We start from the raw sequence: 8,906 nt of genomic DNA, 5'->3' as shown, positions 1-8,906 counted from the left end.
CAGGGCATGCCTTGTAGAGGTGATCTCCTTTGCCGCACAGGTTGCAGACGAGCTTCGTGGGGCAGTCCTTTGTCTCGTGGCCGGCCACGTGACAGAACTTGCATGCCGAGACCTTGCACTCTCTTCCCACGTGGTCTTTCCCACTGCACTTTCGACAGGTGCGTGGTTGATCCGCGTAGTAGATGAGTCCAGCGGTTCCCCCCAGGGAGAAGCACTGTTTGAGGTGCTTGACTCCGTCTGGGCACGAAGTGTCCTTGTGGAGCCTGACCACCACCGACCACTTTCCGTCCCAGAGCCCGTTGCTCAGCAGGACCCTTGTGGGGTCCCTGATGACCGTGCAGGATCTGCTCAGGAACGTGACGATGTCTTTGGCAGGCACATGTGGACTTCGCATTGAAACCATCAACCGCCTCTCCTCTCTTTGAATAGGGCAGTTGCCCACATAAGAACAGATTTTTTTTTTTTTTTTTTTTTTTTTTTTTTAAAACCAATCAGGTTAGGAATTTTTTCGTCGCTGTTCCTTAGAGCAGCAATCACCATGACTTCATTTTTAACGAAAACACATCCTCTCATCATACTTGGTTCTTTTTAAATCATATTTTATATTCCAAAATGAAAGACATCTCCATTGATCTTCTTATCCAAAAAAATAGACTTTTCACAACGCCTTCTTCATACTAAACAGAACCCACTATACCCACCACCTCAACCTAACTATATTTCACCCAATGTTTCCACTTTTTGTGTTTCCACACACCCTCCGCATCGCACTCATTCTTTTTCTTTTTGTCCCATTCATAGCACACATACAACTTCCCTAATACCATCCTTAAACATTCATTCACTCCAATTTCTTCTTTCTTAAACACATATATGTTTCTTACATCCCACAGACATTCCAACACACATACCATTATTAACCATAAAATTCTTCCTTTCGTCCCTCCTCTTACACCCATCCCAAACAAAGCAATCTTCCATGTCACACTCTCAATCCCAGTCAACTCCTTACATACACCTTCCAAACCCTTCCATACCTTTCTTGCAAAATCACACTCCCATACCAAATGTCTTATAGACTCATCCCCACAACACTCATTCCTTGGACACTTTTCCACACTAGTCAGACCCCGCTTCTTTTGCACCACTCGTACCGGCAATATCCCATGCATCCTCATCCAAGCAATATCCCTTTGCCTATTATCCAAACCATCCACACGTACATTCTTCCACACTTCCAAACATTCCCCATCATTCAACCCTTCTACCTTGCATACACTTTCTTTATCTCTCAACTTCCTCACAACATTCTTTTTCTGCTTAAAGTCCTCCTTACTCACCTCTGACAACTCCCATTTCCTCACAAACACACTAATCCTTTTATACCATATACACACATCATCCGCAACCGGTTCATTCAGCTTTCTTTCGTACCACTTCAATTTAACAAACATCCACCCAGCCATATACCTCATCATACACGCCGCTTTATTATCTCTCTCAATCATACTCACCACTCTTGCAATAACATTCAGATTCAGATACACATCCACATTCGGAAAATCAACACCTCCTTTCGCTCTTTCTTTCACGACCCATTCTCTCTTCAGACATTCTGTTCTCCTATTCCACAAAAACAAAAACAACACCCTTTTAATCCTTTTCAAACACAAAACATTTGGCATAAACACACACGCAACATACAACAACATAGGTAATATAACCATTTTCACCACTAACACTCTCCCAGTCATCGTCAATCGTCTCAACTTCCAAAAATTCAATCTCCCTTTCACCTTTTGTTCCAATTCACACCAACTCTCTTTCCCACGCATATCATCATCAAACACTACACCCAAAATTTTTATCCCACCCTCCACATACTCACATCCCACATCATCCACACCCTTACGCCCAAAAACTTTTATTTTGGTTTTCTCCCAATTCAATTTGAAAGCCGAAGCCCCACAAAAAAACCCAATCAACAATTTAGCCCTTTCTAACCCTCTCTTACTCTCACTCACAATCACCACATCATCCATATAACTTAAAACTTTCACACTCCTTCCACCACTCCCAGGGATCAAATAACCTTTCATAACTTTATCACGCCTCAACATGCACAACAGGGGTTCCAACGCACATACAAAAATAATAGGGGATAACGGACATCCTTGCCTTACACCCGACCTTACATGAAAACTTTCACTCAAAAAACCATTCACTAAAATCTTACTACTCACACCATCATACATACTTCTAATCTTACACACAAATTCACTCGGAAAACCCATTCGCAACAAAACTTTCAGCAAAAACTCATGCGCAACCCTATCAAACGCTTTCTCAAAATCTAATCCCATCACATACATCCTCCGCTCACGCTTCATACAATCACCAATCATATCCCGTAACAGCATCAAATTCTCACTTATTCTTCTTTCAGGCACCGCACACACTTGTTCTTCCTCAATCACCTGCTCAATCACACCTCTCATACGATTGGCCACCACTTTAGCATATATTTTGTAATCAACGTTTAGCAACGTAATTGGCCGCCAATTCTTCACATCCTTCCTTTCACCCTTCTTATGAATCAGTACAACCACACCCTCTTTCATACTCGCACTCATTTTCTCATTCTTAAACATATATTCCATCACATTCACAACATCCATTCCAATCACATCCCACATCATACTATAAAACTCAACAGGCAACCCATCACTTCCAGGCGTCTTATTTCTACTCAAACTCTCAATCGCATCCTTAATCTCTTTCTCTTTCAAATTTTGGCACAACAACCCCAAGTCACTCTCTTCCACTCTTCTTTCAACCGCACTCAAAACCTCGCACTCCATACTCACATCACATCCCTTAACATCAAACAAAACACTATAGAACCTCTCAACCTCATTCCTCATACTTTCACCATACAAATCCTCTCCATTCTCACCTTTTACTACATCCATATCTTTCCTTCCACCGCAAACTTTCTTAAAAAAATATCTGCTACATTTCTCATCCTTCTCCATGCATTCCACTTTCGCACTGTACACAATCTGACGTCCTTTCTCCTTCATTCTCTCTTTGCACACATTCTTGGTCTCACGTATCTCATCTTCAACATCCGCACCATCCTCTCTCATCCTGTACAAATATTCCAATCTTTTTCCCATCCATACATCCTCTTCTCGCTTCAATCTCGCCATTCTGTACCCATTCTTTCTAAAAAACTTCCTAATCTCACCTTTCACCCAATCCCACCATTCTAACAAACATCCATACTTCCCTTTCTCCCCCTTCCACTTCTCATAGCACTCAGCAAATTTCACTCTTACCTCATCATTCCCTAGCATACCAATATTCAACTTCCATATCCCATTCCCATAACTTCCACTCTCCTTGCATACCAAGCTACATTTAATACACTCATGATCCGAAAAACACACTCTCACTTGCTCAAACCTTTCACCCGTGAAATCTTTTGAAGCCAACACGTAATCCAGCCTAGATTCTATCATTCCTCTGTCTGCTCTGTATGTCACATTTGCTACTCCACCACCACATTCTCTCGCCACATCCACCAGTGAAAAATCAGCAATCATACCACGCAAAATCCCACTCGTAACATCATTCCTAACCTCATCCACTCCTCTTTTCACTCCTCTATCAATCACACAATTTAAATCCCCAACAATCACAACAGGCTTCCTACCAATTAAATAATAACTTAGCTTTTCAAATAATGCCTTCCGCTTATTTTTATCAACATGTGCATAAATATTCAAAAGATTAAATTTCCACCCACCATAATCAAACCCAATCAACACACATCTACCTTCTTCTATTACTTTATATGAATCTACTTTATATTTATTCCCCTTCACCAACACCCCCACCCCATCATTTTTATTCTCCCTAGATCCACTCCAAAAAGAAAAACCCCACTTCCACTCCTCCCTCCTCGGTGCCTCCACCAAACCACACTCTTGTAAACAAATAATATTTTCCCCTAAACCCTCCACATACTTAAGGACTGCTGCCCTTTTATATCTAGATCTACATCCCCTCACATTAAGGGATATAATCCCTACACACGTTTTAATGCTTGGGGCAAGGCATTAAAACTTCCCACAGCCTGCAGAAAGTCAAGGTGGTTCGTCCGATTTTGAGGGATGAGGCCCAGCGCGCCTCATTTCCTCCAACTTCCTCTGAATAAACAACTCCCCTTCTGCCTGTCTCCTGCTACAGTCCTGGACAATTTCATCCGGGGACATCCTGGTGATGCCCATTAATGGCAGTGCCATCAGGGCTTCACTGGCCGTCAACAGCACTTCTCCCTGCGGCACTTCGATGCGGGCTTTTTTTGCCGTTCTTTCCAGCTCTCTTTCCCTCAGGACTTTCGGTGTTACATTGTAGTCTGTACTCGGGCTCTCTCCTCCTGGGGTACTGACCATCTCATCCAGCCACGACCCTTCAGCGTCACCGCTCGTCACGGTGTTCATCGACGCTTCTGAGCTCTCCGGACTCACACCACCGGCTCCTGGACTATAACAGATCGGGGTATCCGAAACATCACTGTGGGGGGGCTCGCGCATCGACGCCTGAGCCTCCGACACCGCGTCCCCTCCTCCCTCCACGTGGGCGCTTGGTATTTGGTGGGTTTCTGGGGATCCCTGTGCAGCACACGGGGGCTCATCCTCCGCACCTCTCTCCTCCTCCATGCGTTCTGCGTCCTCCTGAGCAGCTTTCCTTGCTTCTTCCTCCTGCCTTTTCCTCTCGTAGGCTTCTGCGTTTTGGGCTGCGTATTCTCCAGGGTCTTTCCCTTTACGTTTTTCAAAAAAAGCCCTCCTACAGTCCCTCGCCACATGGCTCACATCGCCGCAAAAATCGCATCTTTTTGCACAGGGGCACTCAAAGGCCTCATGGCCGGGTTTCTTGCAGTTTCTGCAAAACCTCTCTCCTCTGCAATCCTCTTTTCTGTGCCCAAATTGCCTACATTTCCGGCAAAAGTCCGGCTGGCCAGGATACTGAAGGTATCCCCTAAACTCCCCCACCGAAAAGGAACCCGGGGGGTGTATGGGGGAACCCCTCTCATCGGTTTTCCACCGTATCCAGAACTTCCAACCCCCATTGAAGATACCGCAGATGTTCTTTTGCATAAATCCCCCACGTACCGAGGTACAAAACTGTCTCAGGAAAGCAAAGATAGTCTCTAATGTGATAAAGGGGTCAAAAACATGAACAATGAGAGGTAGCTCCTCTCCCAATGCCGGGAAGGCTTCCACACCTTCCAGGGCCGGATTGTCCTTTTCCTCCTCAAATTTCCCCAGCACCTCCTGGTAAATGGCTCTCTGAACGAAAGTAACGTCCAGAAAGTTCAGGGCCACTATTTGCTGAATACAAAAGATCTCCCTCCGCTGCACAGAAAACATTTTCTCCAAAACCTCCTCCACCAAATACCTTAGGGGACCGTTCCCCGTTGCCCTTCCAATCTTGACCCTCAGAGTGTTCCGTACTCTAGACATTGTGGTGTCGTCCGCCAATCACTCCAATAAAGGAACTCCGGACTCCAAAAGATCCCTCCTCGACGTCCCGGGGGCCCCGCCGAAGGACCCCCCAAACTCGCACCTCCTGGCTACGCCGAGCTATAAACTCGGATCGCAGCCAAAAGGCCGAGAAGCGATAACCCGAATGGGGTCCCAGCAAAGCGCGCGAACCGGAATCCGGCCACCAACACTGGTGGAGAAGAGATCAGCACCACGGACACATCTAACACACACACATCACTTCTTTGTCGTTGCAGTCTGAAAGATACCTGGCTGTACGGCAGGTGTGAATAGGACTTGAAGTGCTGGACAGGGACCGGAGGACGAGTAGCCAACAAACTGATTTTGTGATTAGGTCGTCGGCGGGCGGGCAGGGTGCCTCAGCTGGGTAGGAGGCCAAATTTGCATGTGCTCCGCCCCGTCTGTTGACGTCGCGTCAACAGACACACACCCACTAGGCAGACGACCAACAGGCAAGCAGCAGCAGCCAGCTGTCTCCTCGCTCTTTGCTGCTGCATGCCTGTGTCCCTGACGAACTGCTGCTGAGTAAATCAATCAGCTAGCTGCTGCAGAGGAGAAGGAGGAATCTTGCACAATCAGGTGCAATGACGGCTTTCCTGTTTTGAGCCCATTCAGCAGCAGTAGTAGTAGACAGTCAGATGGACAGGCATTCATGTGGCAGGACCCTTTGTGTGACATCACAATCTGCCCTCTATGACATCACAAGCTGCTCACTCGGAATCCGGCGGAACCTGACAGCCAGACAGTCACTTGGAACAGACAGGCAGACAGGACAGTCATGTGTAGGTGAGCTGGGTGGGCCAATGTTTTCTTTTATTGGCAGTTACCACCCAAATGATGGTCCGAAGTAGGTAAGTGATACTTTTTCTAAATCCCCCTCTCAATGATCATCAATTGTTGGGCTCGGAAAAAAATGGAAGAGGAAAAAAAATTCCCAAAACAAAAGAAAGGAAAAAGGAAAAAAAATTCCCAAAACAAAAGAGAGGAAAGAGGAAAAAAATTTCCCAAAACAAAAGAGAGAGAAAAGAGAGCGCAAAAAGAAAAGAAAAAAAAATATAAGAGATCAAGAAAGAAAAAGCAAAAAAAAAAACCAAGCCATTTCAAATGGAGAGGGAGGGGGGTCCAAAAATGCCATTGCTGTGATCCAGTTGATGTTTCCGTGGAAAGATCGTAGGTAAGTCACATAGTGTTTGCCTATTTTTTGGGAGGTCGCAGCGATTGATAAGTCATTTAATTTAGGCAGGCTTCCGGTCTTTTGGCTAGGCCGCATATGCTGATATCAAGTGTAGTGTCACGTAAAAATATTTAACTGCCTCGATTCCAGAAAGTACAATTCAAGGAGTCAAGAAATAGTCACAAAATGATACACTGAGGCAGGATTTCAAAGTATTTATGCACAAGGGTTAAACCTTGAAGCAGCAAATGCATGCATTTCTAAATACAAAAGTTAGTACAAAGGTGCACAAACAATTGATACTCCAAATTAAGTGCCAGGAATGGAAATAGTCTTTTTTTGGATAACAGATTAGGAAGGTGCACCGGTCCTGGAAGTACTGCAATACCAGGTCAATGCGTGGAGTGGACAGAGCAAGCTCTTCTTCCATCTCCCTGTTCTAAAAATCCATTTAATATATGGCCCCCAGATAGGGGGCGTATCAGATATTAAACTGATAAGAACAGATGAGTTTGAAAAAACTCAGGAGCCCGAGGTGTGCTCCCCACCACCAGTGCTGTGCCTAAACACGTGCAAAGGAGGCCGTGCGATCGAAATGGGTCCGTCTCCGAAGAGACAGGGCCCCGTTTTTCCCCTAACCCCTCTCAACCATAAGGCTGAAGAGGGGAAAATAGGGAACGGTGGGTCCTCTTCGCCGAAGCTTAGAGAGACCCTCATTCCTCAACCCCCGAAAGGGTTAGGACGGTGGGTCCTCCGCAGCCCGTGCTTTGGAGAGACCCGCAGTGGACTTCCCTCTGCCTTGCGGCTCGGGGTCGTCCTCGGGGGGACCGAAGCTCTCCCCAAAAGGCGAGAGCTTCGGCACATTGGGGAAATGGAAGGCCCAGAAGGGTCGACCACACTACCCAAAAAAACGTGACAAACTACAAAAAAATACAAGGAACGTGAAAAGTGACAAACGTGAGAGGGGGAAGAGAAATAAATAATATAGGACCCTAGCCAGAAGGCCAGGGTGGGGGTGTGAAAAATTGTCCTACCTCATCCAAAAGGACGAGGTAAGGACGTGAAGCGCATACCTAGAGGGAAAGTGCGCAGTGCTAGTGCCATACTAGTGCATGGTGATTTTGGGATCACCCGTGCATGTTCGGCACCCCCGAGTTTCCCCGGGGGCACAGTGCAGCCTCGGACTCCAAGCAGCCAGCCAGTCAGCGTCCGACCAAGTGTTTCTCCGCCCTACCAGCAGGCCCTTTCCGACCCCCCGGCATGGGAATGGATACTCCACCGGGCTTTTCGATGAGTCTCCCCCGCAGCGGCCGAATAGACCAACCGAAGGAGAAGAAAACACCTACTCAGTCCCGACGTTTCACCTCTCCCAGGGATTGAGTACTGGGCTGGGCTTTTCGCTGTCTCACTGGCCGAGGTCCAATGTACCCCCCGGACAGTGAGCAATCTACTCAGTCCCAGCTTTTCCCGTCTTCCTGGGATTGGATACTAGACCGGGCTTTTCGAGTGACTCTCCCTCGGAGGCTATGGACCCCCGAACAAGAGCCCCATCTACTAGGCCCGATGCTTCTCCCCTCCCTACCAGTAGGAAGGTATGCTCCCCCCCTACGGCAGGATGAAGATACTCAGCCAGACCTTACACCCGCCCAGAACATGAGGTACACTACGCCTCAGCTCAGTAGCAAGGTGATTAGGTCCAGCTTTTCTCTATTCTCTGCCAGGGGGCGGTCCAGACCCAACTGATAAGAACAGATACTACACTTGATCTTAGCCAAAAGGCCGAGAAGCGATAACCCGAATGGGGTCCCAGCAAAGCACGCGAACCGGAATCCGGCCACCAACACTGGTGGAGAAGAGATCAGCACCACGGACACATCTAACACACACACATCACTTCTATGTCGTTGCAGTCTGAAAGATACCTGGCTGTACGGCAGGTGTGAATAGGACTTGAAGTGCTGGACAGGGACCGGAGGACGAGTAGCCAACAAACTGATTTTGTGATTAGGTCGTCGGCGGGCGGGCAGGGTGCCTCAGCTGGGTAGGAGGCCAAATTTGCATGTGCTCCGCCCCGTCTGTTGACGTCGCGTCAACAGACACACACCCACTAGGCAGACGACCAACAGGCAAGCAGCAGCAGCCAGCTGTCTCCTCGCTCT

The 8,906-nt window shown here is 47.2% G+C and overlaps 1 non-coding gene and 1 pseudogene across 1 annotated transcript; both read right to left on the bottom strand.

Annotated features, from left to right (window-relative positions):
• Positions 1–7,101: 7,101 nt before the first annotated feature.
• Positions 7,102–7,286, bottom strand: LOC146012637 (U2 spliceosomal RNA). Its single transcript, XR_014445772.1, has one exon. It is a non-coding gene; the product is annotated as a U2 spliceosomal RNA (small nuclear RNA).
• A 1,150-nt stretch (positions 7,287–8,436) lies between these two features.
• LOC146012755 (U2 spliceosomal RNA) lies at positions 8,437–8,538 on the bottom strand (annotated as a pseudogene).
• Positions 8,539–8,906: the final 368 nt, after the last annotated feature.

The sequence above is a fragment of the Crinia signifera genome, chromosome 6 (genome assembly GCF_055691185.1).
Source record: "Crinia signifera chromosome 6, ASM5569118v1, whole genome shotgun sequence".
Classification (NCBI taxonomy): domain Eukaryota; kingdom Metazoa; phylum Chordata; class Amphibia; order Anura; family Myobatrachidae; genus Crinia; species Crinia signifera.
This window is presented reverse-complemented; position numbering and strand designations above follow the sequence as displayed.